Source organism: Nerophis ophidion, linkage group LG01, assembly GCF_033978795.1.
Source record: "Nerophis ophidion isolate RoL-2023_Sa linkage group LG01, RoL_Noph_v1.0, whole genome shotgun sequence".
NCBI lineage: Eukaryota > Metazoa > Chordata > Actinopteri > Syngnathiformes > Syngnathidae > Nerophis > Nerophis ophidion.
Window position 1 is genome coordinate 69238320 of NC_084611.1, and position 15406 is coordinate 69253725.

A 15406-nucleotide genomic window follows, 5' to 3' on the forward strand; every position below is an offset into this window, starting at 1 on the left:
GGTGTTGTGTGTACTCAGCTGAACATGAGCTGATCAGGTATGTTGCAAACTACTTCATGATAAAAACACAGGACCTTGCTATTATTTATTTCCCGGTTTATGTATAAAGGTAAGAAGTAAAGTCAAAAAGAGGCTTGTTTCCACCCTGTTTCGAACAGGGGACCTTTCGCGTGTGAGGCGAATGTGATAACCACTACACCATGGAAACTGCTGCATGAACACACCTTTGTCAAGACTTACAAGTTGATATTCGGCCGATGGAAAACATGTGGCTCGCAAGTCTCATTGCTGTTATTAGCTGCATTGCATTTCTTGCCTTTTGTGGATGTTGTTATATCCCTTGTGCACGTAGAATGTGTTCAACGTCGTAGCATTTCAAACGCTCTTCCTCTTAACCGAGTTCATGAACCAACATTGTTATGCAGGCATTGGTGGTTCAGTGGTAGAATTCTCGCTTCCCATGCGGGACACCCGGGTCCGATTCCCGGCGAATGCATCTGTTGCTTTTTTTAGATTTTAAATAATATTCATAAGGGACAAAAGCAATGTTTGTGACAACCGCAAGACACAGGCATTGCACTCAGAAGGCATATTGGACTCACCAAAGACTGAAGCAGAGTACTCCAAGTTACTCCCATCCAAAGACAATGACATTGGGCCATCGTAACAAGAGATTTTCTAATAATTGGGGGAGTAATGAATCAAATTTAAAAGTCAGTCTCTGCGGCGCAATTGGTCAGCGCGCTCGATTGTTAACTGAGAGGATAGTTGTTCAAGCCCACCCAGGGACGATGCTTTTCCACGAGCACAATTTGAGGGTTTTCTTGTACAGCCCGTGTCCTTCTCTAAATTGGCACAATAGTTTCGAGATAAAACGTGTGCCACGTTTGCAACCGTGCTTGTTTAAAATAGTGATAATCAATGCTCTCCCCTCAAATTGGCTATCCGTTGAGTATAGGGTTATAGGCATCAAGTTGAAATCCATGATGTTCCAGGCGCTGTAGCTGTCAGTCAAGATGCCTGTTTGTTAAACGGGAGATGTTTGGCTGAAATCCTGTCAGTGTCTTGGTGTTTTTTCTGTATCACTTTCTCAGTTTGTTCTCAAACCACATGAATGTGGGCCTAACTTCTATTCGTTTTGAATGAAATCCCAATGGATCCACAGAGTTTGATGTTGACTACAATTTCTTAATAAGAAATGCCATTTTAAATGTGGACAAAACCAGCACTCAGAAATAAACACGACTTCAGTTGGGTTCCAAATCACTTTGTTACTAGTAGTTTGTCTGGATACTAACCAGGGTAAGCCCTTTTAGGCTTAAGACAGCAGAGTGGCGCAGCGGGAGCGTGCTGGGCCCATAACCCAGAGGTCGATGGATCGAAACCATCCTCTGCTAAGGATTAGGTTTCAGGTGAATCTTTGACTGATTCTTGTATTGAAACAAAGGCCAACACCCATTCAGCCCACAGCTGTCTTCTCTAACTCTTTGGGAATTACATTTATGATTCCTGCTAAGGTGAGAGTTTAAACATCTTATAAGTCAATCTCAACAGTACAGTTACAATCCATCCAACGCCCGGAGAATACAGTGACTTGAATGAATGACAGATTTCACTGGTTTGTGCATGACATTCTCATGGAACCCAGCATTCATGATGTTGAAGCCTGAGGTCTGCCTATATGAGAACCCTCTAAATTTGGTGTTGTGTGTACTCAGCTGAACATGAGCTGATCAGGTATGTTGCAAACTACTCCATGATAAAAACACAGGACCTTGCTATTATTTATTTCCCGGTTTATGTATAAAGGTAAGAAGTAAAGTCAAAAAGAGGCTTGTTTCCACCCTGTTTCGAACAGGGGACCTTTCGCGTGTGAGGCGAATGTGATAACCACTACACCATGGAAACTGCTGCAAGAACACACCTTTGTCAAGACTTACAAGTTGATATTCGGCCGATGGAAAACATGTGGCTCGCAAGTCTCATTGCTGTTATTAACTGCATTGCATTTCTTGCCCTTTGTGGATGTTGTTATATCCCTTGTGCACGTAGAATGTGCTCCACTTTGTAGCATTTCAAACGCTCTTCCTCTAAACTGAGTTCATGAGCAAACGTTGTTATGCAGGCATTGGTGGTTCAGTGGAAGAATTCTCGCTTGCCATGCGGGAGACCCGGGTCCGATTCCCGGCCAATGCATCTGTTGCTTTTTTTAGATTTTAAATAATATTCATAAGGGACAAAAGCAATGTTTGTGACAACCGCAAGACACAGGCATTGCACTCAGAAGGCATATTGGACTCACCAAAGACTGAAGCAGAGTACTCCAAGTTACTCCCATCCAAAGACAATGACATTGGGCCATCGTAACAAGAGATTTTCTAATAATTGGGGGAGTAATGAATCAAATTTAAAAGTCAGTCTCTGCGGCGCAATTGGTCAGCGCGCTCGGCTGTTAACTGAGAGGATAGTTGTTCAAGCCCGCCCAGGGACGATGCTTTGCCACGAGCACAATTTGAGGGTTTTCTTGTACAGCCCGTGTCCTTCTCTAAATTGGCACAATAGTTTCGAGATAAAACGTGTGCCACGTTTGCAACCGTGCTTGTTTAAAATACTGATAATCAATGCTCTCCCCTCAAATTGGCTATACGTTGAGCATAGGGTTATAGGCATCAAGTTGAAATCCATGATGTTCCAGGCGCTGTAGCTGTCAGTCAAAATGCCTGTTTGTTAAACGGGAGATGTTTGGCTGAAATCCTGTCAGTGTCTTGGTGTTTTTTCTGTATCACTTTCTCAGTTTTTTCCTAAACCACGTGAATGTGGGCCTAAATTCTATTCGTTTTGAATGAAATCCCAATGGATCCACAGAGTTTGATATTGACTACAATTTCTTAATAAGAAATGCCATTTTAAATGTGGACAAAACCAGCACTCAGAAATAAACACGACTTCAGTTGGGTTCCAAATCACTTTGTTACTAGTAGTTTGTCTGGATACTAACCAGGGTAAGCCTTGTTAGGTTTAAGACAGCAGAGTGGCGCAGCGGGAGCGTGCTGGGCCCATAACCCAGAGGTTGATGGATCGAAACCATCCTCTGCTAAGGTTTAGGTTTCAGGTGAATTTTTGACTGATTCTTGTATTGAAACAAAGGCCAACACCCATTCAGCCCACAGCTGTCTTCTCTAACTCTTTGGGAATTACATTTATGATTCCTGCTAAGGTGAGAGTTTAAACATCTTATAAGTCAATCTCAACAGTACAGTTACAATCCATCCAACGCCCGGAGAATACAGTGACTTGAATGAATGACAGATTTCACTGGTTTGTGCATGACATTCTCATGGAACCCAGCATTCATGATGTTGAAGCCTGAGGTCTGCCTATATGAGAACCCTCTAAATTTGGTGTTGTGTGTACTCAGCTGAACATGAGCTGATCAGGTATGTTGCAAACTACTTCATGATAAAAACACAGGACCTTGCTATTATTTATTTCCCGGTTTATGTATAAAGGTAAGAAGTAAAGTCAAAAAGAGGCTTGTTTCCACCCTGTTTCGAACAGGGGACCTTTCGCGTGTGAGGCGAATGTGATAACCACTACACCATGGAAACTGCTGCATGAACACACCTTTGTCAAGACTTACAAGTTGATATTCGGCCGATGGAAAACATGTGGCTCGCAAGTCTCATTGCTGTTATTAGCTGCATTGCATTTCTTGCCTTTTGTGGATGTTGTTATATCCCTTGTGCACGTAGAATGTGTTCAACGTCGTAGCATTTCAAACGCTCTTCCTCTTAACCGAGTTCATGAACCAACATTGTTATGCAGGCATTGGTGGTTCAGTGGTAGAATTCTCGCTTCCCATGCGGGACACCCGGGTCCGATTCCCGGCGAATGCATCTGTTGCTTTTTTTAGATTTTAAATAATATTCATAAGGGACAAAAGCAATGTTTGTGACAACCGCAAGACACAGGCATTGCACTCAGAAGGCATATTGGACTCACCAAAGACTGAAGCAGAGTACTCCAAGTTACTCCCATCCAAAGACAATGACATTGGGCCATCGTAACAAGAGATTTTCTAATAATTGGGGGAGTAATGAATCAAATTTAAAAGTCACTTTCTGCGGCGCAATTGGTCAGCGCGCTCGGCTGTTAACTGAGAGGATAGTTGTTCAAGCCCACCCAGGGACGATGCTTTGCCACGAGCACAATTTGAGGGTTTTCTTGTACAGCCCGTGTCCTTCTCTAAATTGGCACAATAGCTTCGAGATAAAACGTGTGCCACGTTTGCAACCGTGCTTGTTTAAAATAGTGATAATCAATGCTCTCCCCTCAAATTGGCTATCCGTTGAGTATAGGGTTATAGGCATCAAGTTGAAATCCATGATGTTCCAGGCGCTGTAGCTGTCAGTCAAGATGCCTGTTTGTTAAACGGGAGATGTTTGGCTGAAATCCTGTCAGTGTCTCGGTGTTTTTTCTGTATCACTTTCTCAGTTTGTTCTCAAACCACATGAATGTGGGCCTAACTTCTATTCGTTTTGAATGAAATCCCAATGGATCCACATAGTTTGATGTTGACTACAATTTCTTAATAAGAAATGCCATTTTAAATGTGGACAAAACCAGCACTCAGAAATAAACACGACTTCAGTTGGGTTCCAAATCACTTTGTTACTAGTAGTTTGTCTGGATACTAATCAGAGTAAGCCCTGTTAGGCTTAAGACAGCAGAGTGGCGCAGCGGGAGCGTGCTGGGCCCATAACCCAGAGGTCGATGGATCGAAACCATCCTCTGCTAAGGATTAGGTTTCAGGTGAATCTTTGACTGATTCTTGTATTGAAACAAAGGCCTACACCCATTCAGCCCACAGCTGTCTTCTCTAACTCTTTGGGAATTACATTTATGATTCCTGCTAAGGTGAGAGTTTAAACATCTTATAAGTCAATCTCAATAGTACAGTTACAATCCAGCCAACGCCCGGAGAATACAGTGACTTGAATGAATGACAGATTTCACTGGTTTGTGCATGACATTTCCATGGAACCCAGCATTCATGATGTTGAAGCCTGAGGTCTGCCTATATGAGAACCCTCTAAATTTGGTGTTGTGTGTGCTCAGCTGAACATGAGCTGATCAGGTATGTTGCAAACTACTTCATGATAAAAACACAGGACCTTGCTATTATTTATTTCCCGGTTTATGTATAAAGGTAAGAAGTAAAGTCAAAAAGAGGCTTGTTTCCACCCTGTTTCGAACAGGGGACCTTTCGCGTGTGAGGCGAATGTGATAACCACTACACCATGGAAACTGCTGCAAGAACACACCTTTGTCAAGACTTACAAGTTGATATTCGGCCGATGGAAAACAAGTGGCTCGCAAGTCTCATTGCTGTTATTAGCTACATTGCATTTCTTGCCTTTTGTGGATGTTGTTATATCCCTTGTGCACGTAGAATGTGCTCCACTTCGTAGCATTTCAAACACTCTTCCTCTTAACTGAGTTCATGAACAAACGTTGTTATGCAGGCATTGGTGGTTCAGTGGAAGAATTCTCGCTTGCCATGCGTGAGACCCGGGTCCGATTCCCGGCCAATGCATCTGTTGCTTTTTTTAGATTTTAAATAATATTCATAAGGGACAAAAGCAATGTTTGTGACAACCGCAAGACACAGGCATTGCACTCAGAAGGCATATTGGACTCACCAAAGACTGAAGCAGAGTACTCCAAGTTACTCCCATCCAAAGACAATGACATTGGGCCATCGTAACAAGAGATTTTCTAATAATTGGGGGAGTAATGAATCAAATTCAAAAGTCAGTCTCTGCGGCGCAATTGGTCAGCGCGCTCGGCTGTTAACTGAGAGGATAGTTGTTCAAGCGTTCCCAGGGACGATGCTTTGCCACGAGCACAATTTGAGGGTTTTCTTGTACAGCCCGTGTCCTTCTCTAAATTGGCACAATAGTTTCGAGATAAAACGTGTGCCACGTTTGCAACCGTGCTTGTTTAAAATACTGATAATCAATGCTCTCCCCTCAAATTGGCTATACGTTGAGCATAGGGTTATAGGCATCAAGTTGAAATCCATGATGTTCCAGGCGCTGTAGCTGTCAGTCAAAATGCCTGTTTGTTAAACGGGAGATGTTTGGCTGAAATCCTGTCAGTGTCTTGGTGTTTTTTCTGTATCACTTTCTCAGTTTTTTCCTAAACCACGTGAATGTGGGCCTAAATTCTATTCGTTTTGAATGAAATCCCAATGGATCCACAGAGTTTGATATTGACTACAATTTCTTAATAAGAAATGCAATTTTAAATGTGGACAAAACCAGCACTCAGAAATAAACACGACTTCAGTTGGGTTCCAAATCACTTTGTTACTAGTAGTTTGTCTGGATACTAACCAGGGTAAGCCTTGTTAGGTTTAAGACAGCAGAGTGGCGCAGCGGGAGCGTGCTGGGCCCATAACCCAGAGGTTGATGGATCGAAACCATCCTCTGCTAAGGTTTAGGTTTCAGGTGAATCTTTGACTGAATCTTGTATTGAAACAAAGGCCAACACCCATTCAGCCCACAGCTGTCTTCTCTAACTCTTTGGGAATTACATTTATGATTCCTGCTAAGGTGAGAGTTTAAACATCTTATAAGTCAATCTCAACAGTACAGTTACAATCCATCCAACGCCCGGAGAATACAGTGACTTGAATGAATGACAGATTTCACTGGTTTGTGCATGACATTCTCATGGAACCCAGCATTCATGATGTTGAAGCCTGAGGTCTGCCTATATGAGAACCCTCTAAATTTGGTGTTGTGTGTACTCAGCTGAACATGAGCTGATCAGGTATGTTGCAAACTACTTCATGATAAAAACACAGGACCTTGCTATTATTTATTTCCCGGTTTATGTATAAAGGTAAGAAGTAAAGTCAAAAAGAGGCTTGTTTCCACCCTGTTTCGAACAGGGGACCTTTCGCGTGTGAGGCGAATGTGATAACCACTACACCATGGAAACTGCTGCATGAACACACCTTTGTCAAGACATACAAGTTGATATTCGGCCGATGGAAAACATGTGGCTCGCAAGTCTCATTGCTGTTATTAGCTGCATTGCATTTCTTGCCTTTTGTGGATGTTGTTATATCCCTTGTGCACGTAGAATGTGTTCAACGTCGTAGCATTTCAAACGCTCTTCCTCTTAACCGAGTTCATGAACCAACATTGTTATGCAGGCATTGGTGGTTCAGTGGTAGAATTCTCGCTTCCCATGCGGGACACCCGGGTCTGATTCCCGGCGAATGCATCTGTTGCTTTTTTTAGATTTTAAATAATATTCATAAGGGACAAAAGCAATGTTTGTGACAACCGCAAGACACAGGCATTGCACTCAGAAGGCATATTGGACTCACCAAAGACTGAAGCAGAGTACTCCAAGTTACTCCCATCCAAAGACAATGACATTGGGCCATCGTAACAAGAGATTTTCTAATAATTGGGGGAGTAATGAATCAAATTTAAAAGTCAGTCTCTGCGGCGCAATTGGTCAGCGCGCTCGACTGTTAACTGAGAGGATAGTTGTTCAAGCCCACCCAGGGACGATGCTTTTCCACGAGCACAATTTGAGGGTTTTCTTGTACAGCCCGTGTCCTTCTCTAAATTGGCACAATAGTTTCGAGATAAAACGTGTGCCACGTTTGCAACCGTGCTTGTTTAAAATAGTGATAATCAATGCTCTCCCCTCAAATTGGCTATCCGTTGAGTATAGGGTTATAGGCATCAAGTTGAAATCCATGATGTTCCAGGCGCTGTAGCTGTCAGTCAAGATGCCTGTTTGTTAAACGGGAGATGTTTGGCTGAAATCCTGTCAGTGTCTTGGTGTTTTTTCTGTATCACTTTCTCAGTTTGTTCTCAAACCACATGAATGTGGGCCTAACTTCTATTCGTTTTGAATGAAATCCCAATGGATCCACATAGTTTGATGTTGACTACAATTTCTTAATAAGAAATGCCATTTTAAATGTGGACAAAACCAGCACTCAGAAATAAACACGACTTCAGTTGGGTTCCAAATCACTTTGTTACTAGTAGTTTGTCTGGATACTAACCAAAGTAAGCCCTTTAAGGCTTAAGACAGCAGAGTGGCGCAGCGGGAGCGTGCTGGGCCCATAACCCAGAGGTCGATGGATCGAAACCATCCTCTGCTAAGGTTTTGGTTTCAGGTGAATCTTTGACTGATTCATGTATTGAAACAAAGGCCAACACCCATTCAGCCCACAGCTGTCTTCTCTAACTCTTTGGGAATTACATTTATGATTCCTGCTAAGGTGAGAGTTTAAACATCTTATAAGTCAATCTCAACAGTACAGTTACAATCCATCCAACGCCCGGAGAATACAGTGACTTGAATGAATGACAGATTTCACTGGTTTGTGCATGACATTCTCATGGAACCCAGCATTCATGATGTTGAAGCCTGAGGTCTGCCTATATGAGAACCCTCTAAATTTGGTGTTGTGTGTACTCAGCTGAACATGAGCTGATCAGGTATGTTGCAAACTACTTCATGATAAAAACACAGGACCTTGCTATTATTTATTTCCCGGTTTATGTATAAAGGTAAGAAGTAAAGTCAAAAAGAGGCTTGTTTCCACCCTGTTTCAAACAGGGGACCTTTCGCGTGTGAGGCGAATGTGATAACCACTACACCATGGAAACTGCTGCATGCACACACCTTTGTCAAGACTTACAAGTTGATATTCGGCCGATGGAAAACATGTGGCTCGCAAGTCTCATTGCTGTTATTAGCTGCATTGCATTTCTTGCCTTTTGTGGATGTTGTTATATCCCTTGTGCACGTAGAATGTGTTCAACGTCGTAGCATTTCAAACGCTCTTCCTCTTAACCGAGTTCATGAACCAACATTGTTATGCAGGCATTGGTGGTTCAGTGGTAGAATTCTCGCTTCCCATGCGGGACACCCGGGTCTGATTCCCGGCGAATGCATCTGTTGCTTTTTTTAGATTTTAAATAATATTCATAAGGGACAAAAGCAATGTTTGTGACAACCGCAAGACACAGGCATTGCACTCAGAAGGCATATTGGACTCACCAAAGACTGAAGCAGAGTACTCCAAGTTACTCCCATCCAAAGACAATGACATTGGGCCATCGTAACAAGAGATTTTCTAATAATTGGGGGAGTAATGAATCAAATTTAAAAGTCAGTCTCTGCGGCGCAATTGGTCAGCGCGCTCGACTGTTAACTGAGAGGATAGTTGTTCAAGCCCACCCAGGGACGATGCTTTTCCACGAGCACAATTTGAGGGTTTTCTTGTACAGCCCGTGTCCTTCTCTAAATTGGCACAATAGTTTCGAGATAAAACGTGTGCCACGTTTGCAACCGTGCTTGTTTAAAATAGTGATAATCAATGCTCTCCCCTCAAATTGGCTATCCGTTGAGTATAGGGTTATAGGCATCAAGTTGAAATCCATGATGTTCCAGGCGCTGTAGCTGTCAGTCAAGATGCCTGTTTGTTAAACGGGAGATGTTTGGCTGAAATCCTGTCAGTGTCTTGGTGTTTTTTCTGTATCACTTTCTCAGTTTGTTCTCAAACCACATGAATGTGGGCCTAACTTCTATTCGTTTTGAATGAAATCCCAATGGATCCACAGAGTTTGATGTCGACTACAATTTCTTAATAAGAAATGCCATTTTAAATGTGGACAAAACCAGCACTCAGAAATAAACACGACTTCAGTTGGGTTCCAAATCACTTTGTTACTAGTAGTTTGTCTGGATACTAACCAAAGTAAGCCCTTTTAGGCTTAAGACAGCAGAGTGGCGCAGCGGGAGCGTGCTGGGCCCATAACCCAGAGGTCGATGGATCGAAACCATCCTCTGCTAAGGTTTTGGTTTCAGGTGAATCTTTGACTGATTCATGTATTGAAACAAAGGCCAACACCCATTCAGCCCACAGCTGTCTTCTCTAACTCTTTGGGAATTACATTTATGATTCCTGCTAAGGTGAGAGTTTAAACATCTTATAAGTCAATCTCAACAGTACAGTTACAATCCATCCAACGCCCGGAGAATACAGTGACTTGAATGAATGACAGATTTCACTGGTTTGTGCATGACATTTCCACGGAACCCAGCCTTCATGATCTTGAAGCCTGAGGTCTGCCTATATGAGAACCCTCTAAATTTGGTGTTGTGTGTGCTCAGCTGAACATGAGCTGATCAGGTATGTTGCAAACTACTTCATGATAAAAACACAGGACCTTGCTATTATTTATTTCCCGGTTTATGTATAAAGGTAAGAAGTAAAGTCAAAAAGAGGCTTGTTTCCACCCTGTTTCGAACAGGGGACCTTTCGCGTGTGAGGCGAATGTGATAACCACTACACCATGGAAACTGCTGCAAGAACACACCTTTGTCAAGACTTACAAGTTGATATTCGGCCGATGGAAAACAAGTGGCTCGCAAGTCTCATTGCTGTTATTAGCTACATTGCATTTCTTGCCTTTTGTGGATGTTGTTATATCCCTTGTGCACGTAGAATGTGCTCCACTTCGTAGCATTTCAAACGCTCTTCCTCTTAACTGAGTTCATGAACAAACGTTGTTATGCAGGCATTGGTGGTTCAGTGGAAGAATTCTCGCTTGCCATGCGTGAGACCCGGGTCCGATTCCCGGCCAATGCATCTGTTGCTTTTTTTAGATTTTAAATAATATTCATAAGGGACAAAAGCAATGTTTGTGACAACCGCAAGACACAGGCATTGCACTCAGAAGGCATATTGGACTCACCAAAGACTGAAGCAGAGTACTCCAAGTTACTCCCATCCAAAGACAATGACATTGGGCCATCGTAACAAGAGATTTTCTAATAATTGGGGGAGTAATGAATCAAATTCAAAAGTCAGTCTCTGCGGCGCAATTGGTCAGCGCGCTCGGCTGTTAACTGAGAGGATAGTTGTTCAAGCGTTCCCAGGGACGATGCTTTGCCACGAGCACAATTTGAGGGTTTTCTTGTACAGCCCGTGTCCTTCTCTAAATTGGCACAATAGTTTCGAGATAAAACGTGTGCCACGTTTGCAACCGTGCTTGTTTAAAATACTGATAATCAATGCTCTCCCCTCAAATTGGCTATACGTTGAGCATAGGGTTATAGGCATCAAGTTGAAATCCATGATGTTCCAGGCGCTGTAGCTGTCAGTCAAAATGCCTGTTTGTTAAACGGGAGATGTTTGGCTGAAATCCTGTCAGTGTCTTGGTGTTTTTTCTGTATCACTTTCTCAGTTTTTTCCTAAACCACGTGAATGTGGGCCTAAATTCTATTCGTTTTGAATGAAATCCCAATGGATCCACAGAGTTTGATATTGACTACAATTTCTTAATAAGAAATGCAATTTTAAATGTGGACAAAACCAGCACTCAGAAATAAACACGACTTCAGTTGGGTTCCAAATCACTTTGTTACTAGTAGTTTGTCTGGATACTAACCAGGGTAAGCCTTGTTAGGTTTAAGACAGCAGAGTGGCGCAGCGGGAGCGTGCTGGGCCCATAACCCAGAGGTTGATGGATCGAAACCATCCTCTGCTAAGGTTTAGGTTTCAGGTGAATCTTTGACTGAATCTTGTATTGAAACAAAGGCCAACACCCATTCAGCCCACAGCTGTCTTCTCTAACTCTTTGGGAATTACATTTATGATTCCTGCTAAGGTGAGAGTTTAAACATCTTATAAGTCAATCTCAACAGTACAGTTACAATCCATCCAACGCCCGGAGAATACAGTGACTTGAATGAATGACAGATTTCACTGGTTTGTGCATGACATTCTCATGGAACCCAGCATTCATGATGTTGAAGCCTGAGGTCTGCCTATATGAGAACCCTCTAAATTTGGTGTTGTGTGTACTCAGCTGAACATGAGCTGATCAGGTATGTTGCAAACTACTTCATGATAAAAACACAGGACCTTGCTATTATTTATTTCCCGGTTTATGTATAAAGGTAAGAAGTAAAGTCAAAAAGAGGCTTGTTTCCACCCTGTTTCGAACAGGGGACCTTTCGCGTGTGAGGCGAATGTGATAACCACTACACCATGGAAACTGCTGCATGAACACACCTTTGTCAAGACTTACAAGTTGATATTCGGCCGATGGAAAACATGTGGCTCGCAAGTCTCATTGCTGTTATTAGCTGCATTGCATTTCTTGCCTTTTGTGGATGTTGTTATATCCCTTGTGCACGTAGAATGTGTTCCACTTCGTAGCATTTCAAACGCTCTTCCTCTTAACCGAGTTCATGAACCAACATTGTTATGCAGGCATTGGTGGTTCAGTGGTAGAATTCTCGCTTCCCATGCGGGAGACCCGGGTCCGATTCCCGGCGAATGCATCTGTTGCTTTTTTTAGATTTTAAATAATATTCATAAGGGACAAAAGCAATGTTTGTGACAACCGCAGGACACAGGCATTGCACTCAGAAGGCATATTGGACTCACCAAAGACAGAAGCAGAGTACTCCAAGTTACTCCCATCCAAAGACAATGACATTGGGCCATCGTAACAAGAGATTTTCTAATAATTGGGGGAGTAATGAATCAAATTTAAAAGTCAGTCTCTGCGGCGCAATTGGTCAGCGCGCTCGACTGTTAACTGAGAGGATAGTTGTTCAAGCCCGCCCAGGGACGATGCTTTTCCGCGAGCACAATTTGAGGGTTTTCTTGTACAGCCCGTGTCCTTCTCTAAATTGGCACAATAGTTTCGAGATAAAACGTGTGCCACGTTTGCAACCGTGCTTGTTTAAAATAGTGATAATCAATGCTCTCCCCTCAAATTGGCTATCCGTTGAGTATAGGGTTATAGGCATCAAGTTGAAATCCATGATGTTCCAGGCGCTGTAGCTGTCAGTCAAGATGCCTGTTTGTTAAACGGGAGATGTTTGGCTGAAATCCTGTCAGTGTCTTGGTGTTTTTTCTGTATCACTTTCTCAGTTTGTTCTCAAACCACATGAATGTGGGCCTAACTTCTATTCGTTTTGAATGAAATCCCAATGGATCCACATAGTTTGATGTTGACTACAATTTCTTAATAAGAAATGCCATTTTAAATGTGGACAAAACCAGCACTCAGAAATAAACACGACTTCAGTTGGGTTCCAAATCACTTTGTTACTAGTAGTTTGTCTGGATACTAACCAAAGTAAGCCCTTTAAGGCTTAAGACAGCAGAGTGGCGCAGCGGGAGCGTGCTGGGCCCATAACCCAGAGGTCGATGGATCGAAACCATCCTCTGCTAAGGTTTTGGTTTCAGGTGAATCTTTGACTGATTCATGTATTGAAACAAAGGCCAACACCCATTCAGCCCACAGCTGTCTTCTCTAACTCTTTGGGAATTACATTTATGATTCCTGCTAAGGTGAGAGTTTAAACATCTTATAAGTCAATCTCAACAGTACAGTTACAATCCATCCAACGCCCGGAGAATACAGTGACTTGAATGAATGACAGATTTCACTGGTTTGTGCATGACATTCTCATGGAACCCAGCATTCATGATGTTGAAGCCTGAGGTCTGCCTATATGAGAACCCTCTAAATTTGGTGTTGTGTGTACTCAGCTGAACATGAGCTGATCAGGTATGTTGCAAACTACTTCATGATAAAAACACAGGACCTTGCTATTATTTATTTCCCGGTTTATGTATAAAGGTAAGAAGTAAAGTCAAAAAGAGGCTTGTTTCCACCCTGTTTCAAACAGGGGACCTTTCGCGTGTGAGGCGAATGTGATAACCACTACACCATGGAAACTGCTGCATGAACACACCTTTGTCAAGACTTACAAGTTGATATTCGGCCGATGGAAAACATGTGGCTCGCAAGTCTCATTGCTGTTATTAGCTGCATTGCATTTCTTGCCTTTTGTGGATGTTGTTATATCCCTTGTGCACGTAGAATGTGTTCAACGTCGTAGCATTTCAAACGCTCTTCCTCTTAACCGAGTTCATGAACCAACATTGTTATGCAGGCATTGGTGGTTCAGTGGTAGAATTCTCGCTTCCCATGCGGGACACCCGGGTCCGATTCCCGGCGAATGCATCTGTTGCTTTTTTTAGATTTTAAATAATATTCATAAGGGACAAAAGCAATGTTTGTGACAACCGCAAGACACAGGCATTGCACTCAGAAGGCATATTGGACTCACCAAAGACTGAAGCAGAGTACTCCAAGTTACTCCCATCCAAAGACAATGACATTGGGCCATCGTAACAAGAGATTTTCTAATAATTGGGGGAGTAATGAATCAAATTTAAAAGTCAGTCTCTGCGGCGCAATTGGTCAGCGCGCTCGACTGTTAACTGAGAGGATAGTTGTTCAAGCCCACCCAGGGACGATGCTTTTCCACGAGCACAATTTGAGGGTTTTCTTGTACAGCCCGTGTCCTTCTCTAAATTGGCACAATAGTTTCGAGATAAAACGTGTGCCACGTTTGCAACCGTGCTTGTTTAAAATAGTGATAATCAATGCTCTCCCCTCAAATTGGCTATCCGTTGAGTATAGGGTTATAGGCATCAAGTTGAAATCCATGATGTTCCAGGCGCTGTAGCTGTCAGTCAAGATGCCTGTTTGTTAAACGGGAGATGTTTGGCTGAAATCCTGTCAGTGTCTTGGTGTTTTTTCTGTATCACTTTCTCAGTTTGTTCTCAAACCACATGAATGTGGGCCTAACTTCTATTCGTTTTGAATGAAATCCCAATGGATCCACAGAGTTTGATGTTGACTACAATTTCTTAATAAGAAATGCCATTTTAAATGTGGACAAAACCAGCACTCAGAAATAAACACGACTTCAGTTGGGTTCCAAATCACTTTGTTACTAGTAGTTTGTCTGGATACTAACCAAAGTAAGCCCTTTTAGGCTTAAGACAGCAGAGTGGCGCAGCGGGAGCGTGCTGGGCCCATAACCCAGAGGTCGATGGATCGAAACCATCCTCTGCTAAGGATTAGGTTTCAGGTGAATCTTTGACTGATTCTTGTATTGAAACAAAGGCCTACACCCATTCAGCCCACAGCTGTCTTCTCTAACTCTTTGGGAATTACATTTATGATTCCTGCTAAGGTGAGAGTTTAAACATCTTATAAGTCAATCTCAATAGTACAGTTACAATCCAGCCAACGCCCGGAGAATACAGTGACTTGAATGAATGACAGATTTCACTGGTTTGTGCATGACATTTCCATGGAACCCAGCATTCATGATGTTGAAGCCTGAGGTCTGCCTATATGAGAACCCTCTAAATTTGGTGTTGTGTGTGCTCAGCTGAACATGAGCTGATCAGGTATGTTGCAAACTACTTCATGATAAAAACACAGGACCTTGCTATTATTTATTTCCCGGTTTATGTATA

At 42.6% G+C, this 15406-nt stretch overlaps 16 non-coding genes across 16 annotated transcripts; 7 read left to right on the forward strand and 9 right to left on the reverse strand.

Moving 5' to 3' along the window:
* Positions 1–135: 135 nt before the first annotated feature.
* trnav-cac (transfer RNA valine (anticodon CAC)) lies at positions 136–208 on the reverse strand. Its single transcript has one exon. It is a non-coding gene; the product is annotated as a tRNA-Val (tRNA).
* Positions 209–425: 217 nt separating this feature from the next.
* Positions 426–496, forward strand: trnag-ccc (transfer RNA glycine (anticodon CCC)). The gene has a single exon. It is a non-coding gene; the product is annotated as a tRNA-Gly (tRNA).
* Positions 497–1835: 1339 nt separating this feature from the next.
* On the reverse strand, positions 1836–1908 carry trnav-cac (transfer RNA valine (anticodon CAC)). Its single transcript has one exon. It is a non-coding gene; the product is annotated as a tRNA-Val (tRNA).
* A 217-nt stretch (positions 1909–2125) lies between these two features.
* trnag-gcc (transfer RNA glycine (anticodon GCC)) lies at positions 2126–2196 on the forward strand. The gene has a single exon. It is a non-coding gene; the product is annotated as a tRNA-Gly (tRNA).
* A 1339-nt stretch (positions 2197–3535) lies between these two features.
* Positions 3536–3608, reverse strand: trnav-cac (transfer RNA valine (anticodon CAC)). Its single transcript has one exon. It is a non-coding gene; the product is annotated as a tRNA-Val (tRNA).
* Positions 3609–3825: 217 nt separating this feature from the next.
* trnag-ccc (transfer RNA glycine (anticodon CCC)) lies at positions 3826–3896 on the forward strand. Its single transcript has one exon. It is a non-coding gene; the product is annotated as a tRNA-Gly (tRNA).
* A 1339-nt stretch (positions 3897–5235) lies between these two features.
* On the reverse strand, positions 5236–5308 carry trnav-cac (transfer RNA valine (anticodon CAC)). Its single transcript has one exon. It is a non-coding gene; the product is annotated as a tRNA-Val (tRNA).
* Positions 5309–5525: 217 nt separating this feature from the next.
* trnag-gcc (transfer RNA glycine (anticodon GCC)) lies at positions 5526–5596 on the forward strand. Its single transcript has one exon. It is a non-coding gene; the product is annotated as a tRNA-Gly (tRNA).
* Positions 5597–6935: 1339 nt separating this feature from the next.
* Positions 6936–7008, reverse strand: trnav-cac (transfer RNA valine (anticodon CAC)). The gene has a single exon. It is a non-coding gene; the product is annotated as a tRNA-Val (tRNA).
* A 1627-nt stretch (positions 7009–8635) lies between these two features.
* On the reverse strand, positions 8636–8708 carry trnav-cac (transfer RNA valine (anticodon CAC)). Its single transcript has one exon. It is a non-coding gene; the product is annotated as a tRNA-Val (tRNA).
* Positions 8709–10335: 1627 nt separating this feature from the next.
* trnav-cac (transfer RNA valine (anticodon CAC)) lies at positions 10336–10408 on the reverse strand. The gene has a single exon. It is a non-coding gene; the product is annotated as a tRNA-Val (tRNA).
* Positions 10409–10625: 217 nt separating this feature from the next.
* Positions 10626–10696, forward strand: trnag-gcc (transfer RNA glycine (anticodon GCC)). The gene has a single exon. It is a non-coding gene; the product is annotated as a tRNA-Gly (tRNA).
* Positions 10697–12035: 1339 nt separating this feature from the next.
* trnav-cac (transfer RNA valine (anticodon CAC)) lies at positions 12036–12108 on the reverse strand. The gene has a single exon. It is a non-coding gene; the product is annotated as a tRNA-Val (tRNA).
* Positions 12109–12325: 217 nt separating this feature from the next.
* Positions 12326–12396, forward strand: trnag-ccc (transfer RNA glycine (anticodon CCC)). Its single transcript has one exon. It is a non-coding gene; the product is annotated as a tRNA-Gly (tRNA).
* A 1339-nt stretch (positions 12397–13735) lies between these two features.
* Positions 13736–13808, reverse strand: trnav-cac (transfer RNA valine (anticodon CAC)). The gene has a single exon. It is a non-coding gene; the product is annotated as a tRNA-Val (tRNA).
* A 217-nt stretch (positions 13809–14025) lies between these two features.
* Positions 14026–14096, forward strand: trnag-ccc (transfer RNA glycine (anticodon CCC)). Its single transcript has one exon. It is a non-coding gene; the product is annotated as a tRNA-Gly (tRNA).
* The last annotated feature ends 1310 nt before the right edge of the window (positions 14097–15406 follow it).